The sequence below is a fragment of the Cuculus canorus genome, chromosome Z (genome assembly GCF_017976375.1).
Source record: "Cuculus canorus isolate bCucCan1 chromosome Z, bCucCan1.pri, whole genome shotgun sequence".
NCBI lineage: Eukaryota > Metazoa > Chordata > Aves > Cuculiformes > Cuculidae > Cuculus > Cuculus canorus.
The window spans coordinates 57,300,202-57,317,381 of NC_071441.1; the positions used below are offsets into that span (position 1 = coordinate 57,300,202).

General features: G+C 40.1%; 1 protein-coding gene across 5 annotated transcripts in view; it reads left to right on the forward strand.

The window, feature by feature from the left end:
* KIAA0825 (KIAA0825 ortholog) overlaps positions 1-17,180 on the forward strand; it is a 279,595-nt gene that overhangs the window by 255,222 nt on the left and 7,193 nt on the right. The window lies entirely within an intron of this gene.

The following is a 17,180-nucleotide window of genomic DNA, read 5'->3' on the forward strand; positions in this document are numbered from 1 at the left end:
ACACGCACATAATCCTGAGCAATTTCCCAGTTCCAACAACAGGTGGGAATAAATATCATTTAGATAGCAAAACAAACCTGTGCAATTCAATTGAATCTGGGTGTCTCAACCATGTATTTACATGGTTTCACCGTTTTCTTACTGATTTTGTTTTTTATTTCATCCATCTCCTTTATCACCTCCACTCCTACATTATCTGTATCATACACAACAAGCTGTAAAACTTCTTTTTTTGTTTTATCTATTGAATAATGCCACCCTTACGCTAATGTACCCTGTAAAGTAATGCCAGCAGCAAGTCTGTCTAGTAATTTGCCAAATGTTATTCTCACTAACCTGTTAGGCAATTAATCAATTAATTATTCACTGGAGGACATACAATATTAGATATATTTTATATATAATGCATATGGTATTATTTATATTGCACTCAGATGATTTACGTTTTCAGAGAATCATAGAATCATAGAACGGTTTGGGTTGGAAGGCACCTTTAAGCCTACTCAGTTCCAAGCCCCCTGCCATGGCCAGCGACACCTCCCACTGGATCAGGGGCTCAAAGCCTTATCCAGTCTGGCCTTGAACACCTCCAGGGATGAGGCAACCACAATTTCCCTGGGGAACCTGTGCTAGGGGTCCCACCACCCTTACCATGAAGAATTTCTTCCTAATGTCTGATCTAAATCTTTGCCCTTCCAATTTAAAGCCATTCCCCCTTGTCCTATCACTAGACACCCCTGTGAAAAGTCCCTCCTCAGCTTTCCTGTAGCCCCCTTCGGATACTGGAAGGCCATTAAAAGGTGTCCCAGACCCTTCTGTTCTCCAGGCTGAACAACACCATCTGTCTCAGCCTGTCCTCATAGCAGAGGTGCTCCAGCTCTTGGAAAATCCTTGTGGCCTCCTCTGGACCTGTTCCAACAGCTACATGTCCTTCTTATGTTGGGGATTCCGGAGCTGGACACAGGGCTCTGGGTCTCACAAGAGTAGAGGGGCAGAATCTCCTCCCTTGACCTACTGGTCATGCTGCTTGTGATGCAGCCCAGGACAGTTGGCCTTCTGGGTTGCAAGCACTCTTTAGCAGCTCCTGTCGAGCTCCTCATCATTCAGCATCCCAAGCGCTTCTCCTCGGGGCTGCTGTCAGTCGCATCATCCCTCATCCTGTAGTGAAACCACGGATTGCCCTGACGCAGGTGTAGGACCTTGCCCTTGGCCTTGTTGATCCTCCCTCCTGTAGTTCACACAGCCCCACTTCTCCAGCTTGTCCAGGCCCCTCTGGATGACATCTCATCCTTCTGGTTTCACAACTCGATCTCACTGTTCGTATCATCAATGAAACAGTAAAAAGCACTGGTCCCAGTATGGACCCCTAAAGGATACTACTTGTTACAGATCTCCATCTGGACATTGAGCCATTGACCACTATCATAATATATTTGTATCTGCTTTCTTCTTTTTGTGCTCCAATATTTTAGACATTGCAGCACTAAAAGATTAATGAAAAATAATGGAATAGAGCAATTCCTTTAGTATTTGTATTAAGTAGAGGAAAACTCCTCAATCACAGCTTGCATTAGTAAAGTTAATATTCTCATTTAGATTATTCTACTGGATCAATTTGAAAACTAGAACCTCATAATCTTTAAAACAATATTTGCACAGTTGGGTTTAACTTTCCAAAGAATGGAGGAATGGAAAAAAAGCTACAGGCAATATGAGCTACATGAAGATATTTTTATCATGTAGCATTTTTCTTTAATCAAACTCCTATTTAGCAGCTATTCTAGATATGTGTCTTGAAATACAGTAAATGCTATTTACAACTAGAAGACTTGCAAGTGTATGCATGTTGAGTAAATTAATTAACACAGTTTTAAAAAGTACATAATACACAGCTTTATGAAGTTAACTTTTTATAGGTGTTTTCCTCCAGATCTGTTTTATTTACTAGAGCTCAGCATGTTGTTCTGTGGAGTCACCAGGCTTTGAAATGGGTCAAAAACATATGAAATTTGTTTCTGTTTTTTTTCACCTTTTTCCATTTAACAACAGTTTAAGGAGTGAACCTGAGTTAAGCAGAGAGATCAAAGCTCTTTGTCAGTTTATTCAAGAGAGCTGTTGGGGAACTTCTTCTAGTTCTTTCCCACGCTTTGATTGCAAGATGTTGGTTTGCATGGCTGGTTTCCAATGTTTTCAGTCTTCTTTTCACTTACCTTTCTCTTCCTAGTATTTGTGGCTTTCAGATTTCTGGCTGTAAATATTAGTTACACTGATATAGGCAATAACATCTTGCATGGAATGAAATGGGCAAAATTACTAGTGTTTCAATTCCACATATGAACTATTTATCTATCTATCTATCTATCTATCTATCTATCTATCTATCTATCTTGCATAATCCTTAACCTTTCTGTTAAGGATTGCAATACAGCAGTGAAAGACCTTAATGACTAACAATGAAGCATACTTTTTACAGAGATCTTGTTTCTATACCTTCATCTCCTCCTCTGCATTTGTTTATTCACCTGTTTGCTAGCCTGAAATTGATTTGTTAGACTATGTAGATTTATATCTACAGATTATTTTATTCTTCTTTGAGATGGTATCTCTGCATCAATTGCATTTTCAATCTGGCCCCAGTAATCCTCAGGGAGAGTGAGACGGGGTTATACAACCAGTTACTAAGTTCTGAAAATAAGATAAGAAGCAGCTGCTAGGCTGCCAGGCTTGTTGAATTCAATTTTTTTTTTTTTTATCTAACAATGGAAAGCAGCCAATTTATCCTGGTCTTTCCATCTTTTATTTTCTCTTATTTTTGGCATATTGTTTCCCAATCTCTGTCATTAAAGAATTCATCTTGACTCAGGATTAGCCATTAATGATCATTCTGTTTAGTGCACAGTTTCCTTCCAAAAAGATACTTCAGGGCTGAGAAGAAAATGATTGTACATTTTATTATACCAGATATATATTTTATATGGGGAAAGACGTGCAGGCACTGCTCACATGCTATTCTTTATTGGAGAGATCACATTTACCTGGTGAGTGTCAGGCTGTGAAATGAAGCCTTCATATAAGAAGGATACAGAACAACTGGAACAGGTCCAGAGGGGAGCTACAAAGGTGATGCAAGGGCTAGAGCACCTTCCATAGGAGGACAGGCTGAGAGAGTTGGTATTGTTCAGCCTGGAGAAGAGAAGGCTCTGAGGAGACCTTAGAGCAGCTTCCAGTACCTGAAGGGGCTACAAGAAAGCCGGGGAAGGACATTTTACAAAGGCATAGAGTGATAGGATGAGAGGAATGGCTATAAATTGCAGAGGGGAAGATTTAGACTAGATATAAGGAGGAAATTCTTCACCATGAGGGTGGAGAAGTCCTGGCCCAGGTTGCCCAGAGCAGCCGTGGCTGCCCCTCCCTGGAGCTGTTCAAGACCAGGTTGGATGGGGCTTTGAGCAGCCTGATCCAGTGGGAGGTGTCCCTGCCCATGGCAGGGGGATTGGAATTAGATGGTCCCTTCCAACTCAAACCATTCTATGATTCTGTGAATTCTTTAATGGCAGAGATTGGGAAACAATATGCCAAAATAAGAGAAAATAAAAGATGGAAAGACCAGGATAAATTGGCTGCTTTCCATTGTTAGATACAAAAATGATGTGCATTACATGTCTGCTTTTGGCCAGTTACTTCAGTATTTCAGCTATTATAACATCTATAATCACTTCGGTTTTTCTACACAGGGAGGAGTTTGCATGGATAAAGTTATGTAAAGGTAATATCCTTTCTGTTCTGAAGGTATAAATAACTCCTGTGAACTGGTTAGATGTCATTCCTATGGGCTTATCTGGAGCCCTGGGAAGTTAACAGAGCTTTCATTCACTCACAGGAGCTTTTGACACATGGCAGAAGAAATGTGGCCACAGCTGGCTGAACGAGGGAGGTTTCTCCTAGTAAAGCTTTGAGCTGAGCGGGAGGCCAGGACACCCAGGGAAGCCCATCTCCCATGCCACCAAGCCTGGGACACATCCCTCATTGTCTTCACCTTCCCAAGGACCCCTGCCTGGATAGGCAGTACTACTGAAATGACACAGCCATGCCAAGGAATATACCTGCCAGGAGAGAAATAGGAACATTCTGGTGGCAGCAGGATTGTATTGAAACATACATAGGTGTCCTTTTAATACCAACAAAAGATAATTATTTCAGTTGTATGTAGCTTTGGGATAGCTCGAGAGGTGGGTCTATGCAAACCTCATGAAGTTCAACAAGGCCAAGTACAAGGTCCTGCATTTGAATCAGGGCAATCCCAAGCACAAATACAGACGAGGGGATAAAGAGGTGGAGAGCAGTCCTTAGGAGAAGGACTTGGGGTGCTGGTGGATGAGAAGCTCAACATGAGCTGGCAACATGCATTTGCAACCCAGAAAGACAGATATGTCCTGAGCTGCATCCAAAGCAGTGGGACAAGCAGGGCAAGGGAGGAGATTCTGCCCCTCTGTTCCACTCAGGTGAGACCTCACCTGGAGTCCTGTGTCCAGTTCTGGAGTCCTCAGCACAGGAAGGACATGGATCTATGGGAGCAAGTCCAGAGGAGGCCACAGAGATGATGTGAAGGCTGGAGCAACCCCTGTATGAGGGCAGGCTTAGGGAGTTCGGTTGTTCAGCCTGGAGAAAAGAAGGCTCTGGAAGAAAGAGCTTCCAGTACTGAAAGGGGCTCCAGAAAAGCTGGGGAGGGGCTCTTGGTCAAGGAGTGCAGGGGCAGGATGAGGGGGAATTGTTTTAACCTGAAAGAGGGGACATTGAGATGAGATCTTAGAAAGAAGTGTTTTCCTGCGAGAGTGATGAGGCACTGGCCCAGGTGGCCCAGACAAGTGGTGGCTGCCCTATCCCTGGAGGTGTTCAAGGCCAGGCTGGGTCTTTGATCAACCTGATCAAGTGGGTGATGTCCCTGCCCATGGCAGGGGAATTAACTGGATGATATTTAAGGTCCTTTCCAACCTAAAACATTTTATGATTCTATGATTATATTCCCCTTAAGGCATTTTTGCTTGTCTGCCATCTTGTGATATTCTTTATTGGATTGTTGTCAGCATTTTCCATAAGGCACTCTCTACTTTTAAGTTTATAAATGAACTATCTTCCAGGATTATTCAGACTGCAAGCTGAAAGTTTGGAATGTGTAAAATACCAAAATTAAGGTAATCTGAGCAATTTATAGCCTGCCCTCATCAGTGCAGGTATGACCTCCTTAACTTAAGCCAGTACCACACAAGTGTAACCACACGGCTTGCAGAACAGGGACCAGCTCTCTCAGTGTTGTTGGCATTTATCTACAACACTCTGTGACACCATGCAGAAATATTCTACGATACCATATTTAGTTACATGAATTTGTAGTAGTCAGAACTACATGCAGCTGCAGCGTGCACAAGGAGGGACAACTAAGCCATATGGGACAGCGCTAATGATGAGGGTAACGTTTCCTCTGGTAAGGCTGCCTGCTAAGATTTCTGTAGGTGAGAAGGAGACATGGTGTTTGTGTGCCATCTGGGGCAGCTCCACATGGTACAGTGAAATATGATGAAATGAGAGAAGGCTTGAGACAGAGCTGGGATGCTCACTCTGGATAAGAGAAGACTCGATGGGTACGGACACCTGGTGGAGGGAGTAAAGATGATGGTTTCTTCTTCTCACTGGTGCTCACTGGCAGGACCAGAAGCAATGGGGTGTAACAGGAATGCAGGAAATTCTAAGCACAAGAAATAAACTATTTTTACTCCAAGGGTGGTCTAACTCTGGACCAGGTTGCCCAAGGAGGTCGTAGAGTCTCTGCCCTTGGACATACTCCAACTTTAACAGGACATGGCCACAATGAACCTGCTATAGATTAACACTAACCTTAAGTGCCTGCAATACCCCAGGACGGGACATGCCTGGTTTCCAAAGATGGGGAGATTCAGAAGTTTGACAATTCTGCCCAGTTTGTGGTGTCTGCAAACTTACTGGCAGAGCACTCAATGCACCTCATCCAAATTGTTGCTCAGGTTGTGCTTTTTTTTATGGAAGTTATGAACTGAGTAGGATTCTTCTAAAAGAAAAAAAATTTTTTTTCTTATTCAATGTATTTATAAAAGTAGGGGATTATATTACTCCTGTAGTAATCAGTGTTTTCAAAATACTGACCTCTATGCTATCATAGTAGCCCCTTCTTAACAAATGGATGAAGTTTCTTGTTGACAAAATATGAATTTTTTATATTCCTATGCCACACAGCTGTCAAATTATCAAATATAATAACTCAGGAGATATATCTTGTGTTTGTATTTACAGAACATACAAATGCCACGGTAACCAGATTTGAAAACTTAGTCTCTTAAACTATTTATGTCAGCTTTTCAACATTCATTATGGAAAGCCTTTGTAAACTGAAATAAAAAGGGGAGGGGTGAAAAGAGGGAAGCAGTAGTGCATGATTAGAAGAGCAGGATATTTTTAGTAGATGCATTTTTGGTTCCTAAGCTCTAACACATAATTATATGCAGGTAAAATATTTACCGAATGGAGATATTGCCAGTGTTGTGATCATAAGATGCTTTCTTTTGTGAACTTCAGCCTCTTGATTTTCTTGAAAAATTATATTCATGCTCAAAATAATTAAATTCATTTCATATGATGGTTACCAAGTTATTTAAAATTATTGAAAATATTCACCTCCAAGTGCTTTGTTTAGACATAGCCATCACATTCTTCCACAAAACTCCACTCTTGAATGTCTGCATTATCACCATTTTACTTGGGTGATTATATGTATGTATGTAGATATATAGGTATATATAGGCATAATAAATGCATATATATTTGAAATACTGTATATGTTTACACAATCAAGCATAGAGTGTTCTTAATTCAGAGACTCAGATAGATAAGCAAATTCTCACATGCCCTAGAGGTTTTTGGAATAATGTAAAGAAGAAATAGAAGAATAAGAGTAGGATACATTCTGCAGGCAGTTAGCATAATTATTTATTTGAGTGTCAGCACAAGGAATTATCTTTTATGAATAATCTTTGCTTGAGATTCTAAGCAGTTAGACCAATAGAGAGTTTGTTCTGGCCCAAATCAGAGTAAGGCACAAGTCCAGCAAATGAAGATCTATAAATTATTGACATTATGGTGTATTTTCTTGTTTAACTTTTTTTAAAAGCAACAGGGAAAAATTGAAAATGCTTTGTTTTGAACAAAAATATTTCACATACATTTGGTTATCTGAAAAGCTGCAAATATCAGTTTGGGTAAAAAAAGGGGGAAATAAAAAAGATTTGAAATGAAAATGTTATTATCAATAAAAGCTTACATGGTTTATTTGTAAAAGATCGAAATCATAGACTCATAGACTCATAGAATCATAGATTGATCTGGGTAGGAAGGGACCTCAAAGCCCATACAGTTCCACCCCCTGCCATGGGCCGGGACACTCCCCACTGGATCAGGGGCTCAATGCCCCATCCAATCTGACCTTGAACACCTCCAGGAATGGGGCAGCTACAACTTTCCTGGGCAACCTGGGCCAGAGCCTCACCTCCTTCACAGGAAAACTTTTCTTCCTAATATCTAACCTACAAACTGGACTATCTACAGAATAAGATATGACGTCAGCTTCAATGAAGCTGGGTTAGTACCTCATTCTCTCAAATGTCCATTATTTAAACCTATGCAGGTAAGAAAGAGTTGAAAGAATGCACTGAAAATTGGAAATTTAAATTAATGATTTTTTTTACAGAACAAACTGATATAACGAGGAGCTAGATCTTTTGACTTTTGTACTGTGTTAGAATGCGAATGAAAAACGTTAAATTGAAAAAAAAAAAAGACATAAAAGAAAGCTTCACCCTGCTGTCTGCAACTCATGTGTTGGAGTATGTGAACTTTAATTCACCATTTTTCAAGGATGTGGGTAGCAAATACAAATAACAGGGAGGCTGTGTAAATTCTACCTTTCTTTTCTTATTGCAGCTGGAAAGCTGCTAAATTTTTTGCTGTGTGCCTTCTGCTGCCCTTGACAACATGCTTTGTAGCTGTGTTCTTGCCCTGGAAAAGGGCCTTTCATCATTTTATTCCAACTCTTGCGCAGTTTCTATTTCAGTTCAAAACTTCTTAAATATCCTTCTAATATCTTAACTTCATAGCTGCGACAGGTTAACCTTGTCAGAGAGTGTCTGTGAGTCAGAGCTTTCTTCTTTTCTCTTCTCTTCTCTTCTCTTCTCTTCTCTTCTCTTCTCTTCTCTTCTCTTCTCTTCTCTTCTCTTCTCTTCTCTTCTCTTCTCATGACATACTTTCTAAAATGTTTTCCATGTACTGATTTCTTCAGTATGTTGAAACACTGTCTCTTCTTTTGCTCTGTGGAAGTGGAAGCATAACTCTGTTGACCCCTTACAGCTATGCCTTTCTTTAATTTTCTCCCTTGCTCCCACTCTTCTGCCATACAGATAATTAAAAACATAAATAATAATCCTTATCACATTGTTCTCTATGTCATCTAGGAAATACATTAATTTATTTTTACTGATTGGGAAAATTCTGGAAAGATATTTTTAGTGATGTTTGTGTATATGCAGGAAAGAGAAATTTAGCAAAATTGTACTGAAATTTTTGGTTCTGATTTCATAGAATCACAGAATGGTTTGTGTTGGAAGGGACCTCAAAGCCCATCCAGCTCCACCTCCTGCCATGGGCAGGGACACCTCCCACTGGAGCAAGTTGCTCAAATCTCCATCCAACATGACCTTGAACACTTCCAGGGATGGGATGACGACTGCTCTGGGCAGCCTGGGGTAGGGTCTCACCAACCTCACAGTAAATACCTCAATCTCCCCTCTTTCACCTGAAAACATTTCCCCCTCATCCTGTCTCTGCAATCCCTGATAAAGAGCTCCTCCTCAGCATTCTTGTGAGCCTCATTTATATCTGAGTATGATGAAGAACACTGATTTTCACATAGATTGCCTGCCCTGGAAGCAATATAAATTTCCACTACAGGTTGATATTGTTTTCTTGGATGGAGAAAGACAAGTGAATTGTTTTGCATTAGGTAGATGTAGAGGTTTTGTCTTGTTTGGTGTGATTTCAATGTGAATATCACTAACAGGATCTTCACACGCATTGCAGTGCTCCTCTGGGTCTTGTTCAATAGAGCAGTAGGTGTCTATTCCATGTCTGCCCTCCCACCTCTTTTTTTTCAACACCCTTCAGGAGACTTTGTGTATATGAGGTGGATTCAAGAGAGATTAAAAAATCTGAGAAGACTACACAAATGCCTGAAACAAAGCGGACTTCTTTTGAAGCATTAATATTTAGGGAGTTTACATGTTAGTCACAAGCTTACAAAAATTATTTTAATTTTGATTAAACTTCCCTTTTAATTTAACACTACATTTAGATAAACAAAACATTGCCCATGTAGAAACTGAAAGCTTTTTCAGGACTTGAGATTGCAGACAAATATTGGATTTAGTTGGCTGTGTAACATTGAGGCTAAATGCATTTCATGGTCTATGATTTCTTATGTTACACAATATTTACAACTGAAATATGAAGTGAAACTTACAAATATGTATATTCCTCTTACTTAAAGTGGCAAACAAGATACCAGCTGGTGAGATTTCTTGTCTCATGGTGAAGTAGAATGTATTAGACGTTGGTAAACCAATTGTTTTACTGCCTGCAAGAGCTTAGTCTATAGCTGTGTCTCTCATGAACTTCATAAAGCAAAAAGGTAATTCATTGAAATGCTCCATGAACCGGTAGCAAGATAGTATGTTTTATTTATCTGCATGATTTCTGTACCCTGAAATGGGTAGAGTGTAGAATGCTCAGTGTAGAGAACACTGCTGACTTTATTGGCAGTATTCGAATATATTTAGGATGTATTAGAATGGCAATGCAACCAGCAGCCCAGCTGAAGTGCCTCTATACAAACCCACGAAGCTTGGGCATCAAGCAGGAGGAGCTTGAAGCTACTGTGCTACAGGCACTGCAAGTGTATAGGGATGCTGGTAACCTGGGAAGAGTATAGGGACGCTGCCTGGTTGTGTAGGGATGAGGTTAGCAAGGCCCAGGTGCAGCTGGAGCTGGACTTGGCAAGGGAAGTGAAGACCAACGAGAAGGGCTTCTACAGGTACATCAATCAGAAGAGGAAGGTTAAAGAGAATGTACCTCCACTGATAGTTGGGAATGGTGACCTCGTACCAACAGATGAGGAGAAGGCTGAGGTACTTAACAAATGTTATCTATCTAGACTTCTGTAAGCCTTTGGCATGGTCCCCCACAACATCCTTCTCTCCAAATTTGGAGACATATGGATTCGATGTGTGGACAGTGGACAGTACAGTGGATAAGAAACTGGTTGAATGGTCATATTCAAAGAGTAGTGGTCAATGGCTCACAGTCCAGATGGGATCCACAAGTGGTGTCCCTCAGGGGTCCTTACCGGGACCAGTGCTGTTTAATATCTTCATCAATGATACAGCCTCAGCAAGTTTTCAGGTGACACCAAGCTGAGTAGTGTGGTTGCCACAGTGGAAGGACAGGATGTCATCTAGAGGGACCTGGACAGGCTGGAGAAATGGGCCTGTGAGAACCTAATGAAATCGAATTTCATCTCAGTTTCACAAAACTGCACCAACTATCTGTTTATGCACAAACTATTGCTTTCTTTTGTCTCCTTCAGTTTGTAGCGTAACTTATTAATAAACAAGTTTAGACAGAAGTTTGAAAATATCTTTTTTTATTGAAGAAATTTAAGGCAAATACATGGAAAAAATACATGAAATTACTCTCAAATCATATAAAATACACAGGGGTCCTACACCCACGTCAGGGCAATCCGTGGCTTCAATACAGGCTGGAGGATGACGTGATTGAGAGCAGCCCTGAGGAGAAGGACTTGAAGCACTGGGAGATGAAAAGCTTAACAAGAACCAGCAACATGTGCTCACAGCTCAGAAACCAACCATGTCCTGGGCTGCATTCAGAGCAGTGGGACCAGCAGGGCAAAGGAAGGGATTCTGCCCCTCTGCTCTGCAATCCTGAGACCTCACCTGGAGTCCTGGGTCCAGTTCTGGAATTCCCAACATAAGGAGGACACGGAACTGTTGGAACAAGCCCAGTAGAGGCCACAGAGATGATCCAAGTGATGAGGCATCTCCCATACGAGGACAGGCTGAGAGAGCTGGGGTTGTTCAGCCTGCACAAGAGAAGGCTGCAGGGAGACCTTAGAGCAACTTCCAGTACCTGAAAGGGGCTCCAGGAAAGCTGAGGGGGGAATTTTTCCAAGGGCCTGGAATGATAGGACATGGGGGAATGGCTTTAAATTGGAAGGGGGAAGATTTAGATTAGAAATTAGGAAGAAATTCTATAGCATGAGGGCATTGAGGTCCTTGCCCAGGTTTCCCAGAGCAGTGGTGGCTGCCCCATCCCTGGAGGTGTTCAAGGCCAGGCTGGATGGGGCTCAGAGCCCACTGATTCAGTGAGGGGTGTCCCTGGCCACGGCAGGGGGTGGAACTGGGTAGGCTTTGATGTCCCTTCCAACACAAACCATTTGATCATTCTATGACACTATGATAAGGATAAAAAGTAATGTAAGTTAAAGTTTAAGCACCTTTTTTTGTGTTCCCTTCCCACTCTTGCCTAACTACATAGTACTTGGGAAAACAAACCCAATCTTGTCTCCTTGCACTCACTGGTTTTCTCCAAATTCCTCTTGAAAACAGTGTGTCTCTAAAGCTTTCTGGTGGTAATTCACCATATTAAAAATAGATCAGCCTAAGAGCTTGTGGAGCTTGAAGTTTGAAATTTACCCGTGTTAGGGTGTTCAAATGGCAGTGTCTGTGTCTGACTTAGATTAGACCTGAATTGTGTCACTTTCTCAGCTCAGCATGGGATACATTGCTATTTTTTGATACACAGTAATTATTAAGAATAGCTAGTATTTTCTAGGGAAGTGCATATTTTCAGCTATTTGGTCTACAGTTAATGTTTCATTAATGTTGCCAGTGCTTCCCCACAAAAGGACATGAGATATTAGCTTTTCCATAGGAAAGAACAACAGTGACATCGGTTTCTTTTTTTTTCTTCCTCTTTCCATAGAATTGTGTGTGACGTAACATTTTTCAAGACATTAAGAAATGCAACAGATATCAAAATACTATGTAAACACTGTTAACAGTACATGAAACACAAAGGTAAAATTACATTAGAGTGACCCTTTCTGTAAAACGTTCACTTTTTAGACATTGTTTTGCCTAAGGTTTAATAAAAGATACGTTTAGTCTCTCAGTTAATGCAAAGAAGGAGATTTTCAGAGTTCAAAACATGAGTTGAAAAGCATCCTTACATTTTATTTCAGTTTTGTTCACATTTATTCTTGCTTGTAATTTTTTATGTAATTAATTTCTTCCCTCTATTTCTTCTTTACACACTTGCTGTGACTATGCAAGTGACTGAACTGCAATGAAAAACTTAGTAACTAATCAAAGTGTCTCTATTGAAGTACACTTCTTAATGGAACTTCTTAAAAAGTGGCAGTCTGCTACACGTAAAATCTGTGTCGCTTTTGTTTATCCCTATTCACATAGTACTGTACATGTTTTATTTCTGATTTAATATACTACTGCTTTGGTATCAACTGCATGTACTTTTGATCTGTAACAAGAACCTAAATGTAATATATAGTCCCTGATGGGGTTTTATTAAGGTCCTGCATAAAAGTGTGTGTACAATTTGCAAAATATATGCAATATTGCAACATAAAATCAAAGCGGCAGGTGTATCACCATGTATTACATCCAACCCTGCTAAAATGGACCTGCTTTTTAACTGTTACATGGAAGACTTTTTTTCTTCATCTTCACTGTGTATGAGACACAAGTATCACAGAACATAGTTATGTATACCCATTTATATAAAGGGAAGTAAGGATGCTAATTGTAAGCCAGGATAGCACAGGGACACGTTGCTAAGAAAACCTGAACTCGAATCACTGAATCTTCCAAGATCACTTCTCCCCTTGCATTTTGTTACCTTGTGGATGTGCAAGCCAAGATTCCTTCCTCTCTTGCCTCTTATTTCTGAGGAGAAACAGAGTCCTCCCAGTTATCCTATTTAACCTCATGATCAAAGGTCTGATTCTTGTGTTTATCTGTACTGACACGTTTTGTGTATCTACCTGAAAAATAAACTGCTGGGTTCTTTTTCTCCTTGTTCTGCCACACACAACACAGAAAGGAACGACATACAGAGTAAAAAAAAAAAAAAAAGATTTTAGGCAATTTGCTTCAGGTGCACACGTGCACACAATCTGTCATCTACATTATTTGATATTTCTGCATATTTTGAAAATATATTTCAAATGGTTAATTCTGTAAGTGCACAAAATGTGCAAATATAGCACTACAGGGCATGATTTAGTAGGCATGTTGATATTGTGCTGATGGTTGGACTTGATGATCTTAGAGGTCTTTTCCAACCTTAACTATTCTGTGATTCTATGATTCTAAGTAGTATTCATCTGAAAACTTGAAATGGTACTTTATAGATTACAAAGGTGATGGGATTTTAATCTAAACATATGCTTTCTTTTAAGTACGAAGAATATACAGAAAATTAGGCTGTCTGGACACTCAGACATGATAGTTGCAAGAACTCTAAGCAAATAGTAGATGGTGATATAATGGAACTATTAAAGTAATTCCAGTATCCCTTTGAAAACTGATTTAATGTAATCTTCCAAGATAAGTCATTGATTAAACAGGTCCAAAGGAAGTGACAAAGATGATCCAAGGGCTGGGCACCTGCAATATGTGGACAGGCTGAGAGAGCTGGGATTGTTCAGCCTGGAGAAGAGAAGGCTGCAGGAAGACCTTAGAGCAGCTTCCAGTACTGAAAGGGTCTCCAGGAAATGGGGAGGGACTTCTTAGAAGGGCATGGAGTGGTAGGATGAGTGGGAATGGCTTTAAATTGGAAGGGGAAAGATTTAGATCAGTCATTAGAAAGAAATTCTTCACCGTGAGGGTGGGGAGACCCTGGCCCAGGTTTCTTGGAACAGTCGTGGCTGCCCCATACCTGGAGGTGTTCAAAGCCAGGTTGGATGGGCCTTTGAGCACCTAATCCAGTGGGAGGTGTCCCTGCCCATGGCAAAGGGTTGGAACTGGATGGACTTTGAGGTCCCTTCCAACTCAAACCAGTCTATGATTCTATAACTCTGTGATGTAATACCTATGTATTCGGAATTTTTGTATAAGAGCTACTAATAATCTGAAACAGCAGAGGTGTGCAGACTGGCTTTTCTACTGATGAACCTTGCATTTTGAAAGGAATTAATGATGGTAATTTCATTCACTTGAACTGGCTAGTTGGATTTGTACCAATTACTATTGCCAAAACAATTGTCACACATTTTAGATACACTAGTAAAAACATTTTACATTTTAGACAAATTTTTAACTAGCAAATGTTGACTCTTTTTTCCCAGTGGAACACAAGCACCTGATTTCTCAAACAGTTTAGAACAACAATGATACATTGTGGCTTTCTTTCTTACTGTCCAGTAGTCTTTCAAAAAATAATATTGTCCCCAGATTTTAAGTATAAGAGTGGAAAAATGTCTAAATTAGATGAGGGACCAGGTGTTTGTCAAGCTCATTTCATAGATCTTTAATTCATGGATACTGCTAAGCGAATGCATAGGAGACATTCTTATCCTCATTGGACCTGCTTAAATGCTTTAAAAATAGACTACTTTTTGATAAGATGATAATGTAATGTATTAGTAATACCTTGTTATAAAGTGAACACTAAAGAATGTCCAAAGTGGATGACATTGAAGATTTTCACCAACACTACCGTTTAAGATTCAATGAAATATGCTGACAAGTATGAAGTCACTGTCTTTAAAAGGAATCTGCTGATTTACTGTTAAGCTTCCATTAGCCCAGACTGCTAGATTTCTGTGTTGTATCTCCAGCAATAACAGCTTTGAATTAGTTCGATCTAGCTTTTTCAGTTGTCGTCCTTCTAAGCAAACAGCTCCTCTACTTAAAAATATGCAACAAATCAAATTAATTAAAATGAATCAATTCGACTAGTAAAGTGGTGTTTTGGAATGACTCTGAGGGCTATAAATTCAAATTAAGGCTTGAAGAACTTTTATTCCTCAGTTTGAAGAGGCTCCTTGATACATTAGCAAAAGGAAAAATGGAAACCAGTCACTCTGTTTGACAGCATTTGCCTAGCATGCTCACAAAAGTAACTGTGCTGAGGGCTCATATAGCCAGGTATTACAAACATACAATAAACTAGAGACTGAAGCAGACAGACATTATGCCAGATAATTGTACTTAATGTTAATATTCAGGTAAGGTAAAATATGATAGTTGTCATATGAACGGAGCAATAGAAATTAATTATTGCAAAACTTTGATCATGGGCTTAAAGTGTTTATAATTTTATTTGCAGTATTCTTTGCTTGTTCTGATATTTGTTCACTCCAGGCAGTAATGTGGGTTTTCAGACTCAGTTTGTAAGGTAAAAGTGTGATGGATATAGCCTAATCTATACATGTACATTGAATATATTTTTCCTTAGCTGTATTTTAACAATCGGATGTTACTACAGACAGCTTGTTCTTTGTCTCTTTTATGGAGCTTTTAAATACAAAGAGTCCACACCATAAAAATCATAAAATCATAGAATCATAGTATCATAGAATCATAGGATGGTTCGGATTGGAAGGAACCTTAAAGCCCAGACTGCTCAAGGCCCCATCCAACCTGGCCTTGAACACGTCCAGGCATGGGGCAGCCACGGCTTCCCTGGGCAACCTGGACCAGCGCCTTACCACCCTCATTGTGAAGAATTTCTCCCTAATGTGTAATCTAAATCTCCCACCTTCCAATTTAAAGCCATTGTCCTCATCCTATCACTCCATCCCCTTGTAAAAAGTCCTTCCTCATCTTCCCTACAGCCCCTTTCAGTACTTGAAGCTGCTCTAAGGTGTCCCTGGAGCCTTCTCTTCTCCAGGTTGAACAATCTCATCTCTCTCAGCCTGGCCCCATATGGGAGGTGCCCAGCCCTTGGATCATCTTTGTGGCCTCCTCTGGACTTGCTCCAACAGTTCACAGCTCACACTGCTTTTGATGCAGCCCAGGACATGGTAACAATAGTTCTCTTTTTGCAAATATGATGACTGCATGGCTTCAAGTTGCACCAGGGCAGGTTCAGATTGGACGTCAGAACAAAGTTCTTTGCTGAAAGGCTTCTCAGGCACTGACAGAGGCTGCACAGGAAGGTGGTGGAGTCCCCATCCCTGGAGGGGTTTAAAAGAGAGATAGGTGAAGTGCTTAGAGACATAACTTAGTAATGGACAGGTATAGTTGGACGTGATGATCTCAATGGTCTTTTCCAACCTAGAGATTCTATAATTCTATACTATTCCCACCATTCTGTGTCATGTTTGATTCATTTACAAATCCAAACTTGTATAGTGCTTTTGGGTTTTGCAGTTTGAGTGAGGGAGTGAGGACATAATAAGTGTAGGAACAGGTTTAAAGCATTGTTCCTGACCTTAGTTTCATAAAAGCAGTCTTTGTTCTGCTGCTTCTCTACATGTCTCTTATTTTACACAACCATCTTATGGCTCATTTATAATCTCCTGGATTTAATGCTTGAAAATGTGATTTCTGTATTCATACTTTACCTTTCATCTTCAGCTGTTCTGAACTGGGAGCCTACACTTCACTATATACTTAGAACAGAAAGAGATTAATATTAAAGGGATATCAAACTCCCAAATATCCACCAAACTTGTAAAAGAGATAGAGTCACATTACTAAGCATTACATAGGCATAATTAGAGTGACAAACAGTTTTGCTGACTACTATTTCTGCACTTACTATCCTTATTTTCTGCAAAAACACTGTGAGACTCAAGGGTTTATATTCAATTAATTACTAAAGAAGAGCAAAATTATCTTCATATTCTTTTACTTGTTCAGTTTTAGTGGTATTGGACTTTATCCTTAACTAGAATCGAGTATTTGCTCGGAGAAAGGGAAGAATCTGCTATGTTCTTTATTTCTTGGCATGTTAGGTGTACCTCATGGTTAAAGAAACAGTCTTGTGGTATTTTGAAA